Source organism: Silene latifolia, chromosome 4, assembly GCF_048544455.1.
Source record: "Silene latifolia isolate original U9 population chromosome 4, ASM4854445v1, whole genome shotgun sequence".
Classification (NCBI taxonomy): domain Eukaryota; kingdom Viridiplantae; phylum Streptophyta; class Magnoliopsida; order Caryophyllales; family Caryophyllaceae; genus Silene; species Silene latifolia.
Genome location: NC_133529.1, coordinates 55,564,298 through 55,564,933, shown reverse-complemented (window position 1 = coordinate 55,564,933; position 636 = coordinate 55,564,298). Strand labels below are relative to the sequence as shown.

At 40.7% G+C, this 636-nt stretch overlaps 1 non-coding gene across 1 annotated transcript; it reads left to right on the top strand.

Annotated features, from left to right (window-relative positions):
- The first annotated feature begins 260 nt into the window (after positions 1 to 260).
- Positions 261 to 367, top strand: LOC141654170 (small nucleolar RNA R71). The gene has a single exon (XR_012547736.1). It is a non-coding gene; the product is annotated as a small nucleolar RNA R71 (small nucleolar RNA).
- Positions 368 to 636: the final 269 nt, after the last annotated feature.

Below are 636 nucleotides of genomic sequence, written 5' to 3'. Positions count from 1 at the left end.
CGAACTTCAAATTGATGGTATCAATGTGAGCACTAAGTTGAGCACCCAATTGAGTAATAGAGTCCACTTCATGCTTTCCTCCTCTAGTAGCCTTGCGAGGTCTACTATATTGTGAATTATGGACCGTCATTTCCTCAATCTTGTTCCATGTTTGATTGTCATCAACTTCGGTGAACATTCCATTTGATCCCATGTTGAGAATGGTTCTTGAGTCTTCATAAAGACCGTTCCAAAATTGTTGTACCAAGAACCACTCGCTAAGTCCATGATGAGGACATGAGTGACAAATTCCCTTGAATCGCTCCCAAGCTTCATACAAAGATTCTTCATCTCTTTGCTTAAAGCCCGTAATTTGAGCTCTTAGCATGTTAGTCTTTTCCGGTGGATAGAAATTTTTGTAGAAAGCTAGAGCCAATTTCTTCCAAGAATCAATTCCGAGAGTAGCCTTATCAAGGCCTTTCAACCATTGTTTTGCGGTGCCAATTAGAGAAAAAGAAAATAAGACCCATCGAATTTGGTCTTGAGTTACACCGGTTTGAGAAATCGCATCACAATAGTCGCAAAAAGTCTCCATGTGAGAGTGAGGGTCTTCACTAGGCATCCCCCCAAATTGGCTTCTTTCGACTAATTGGATAA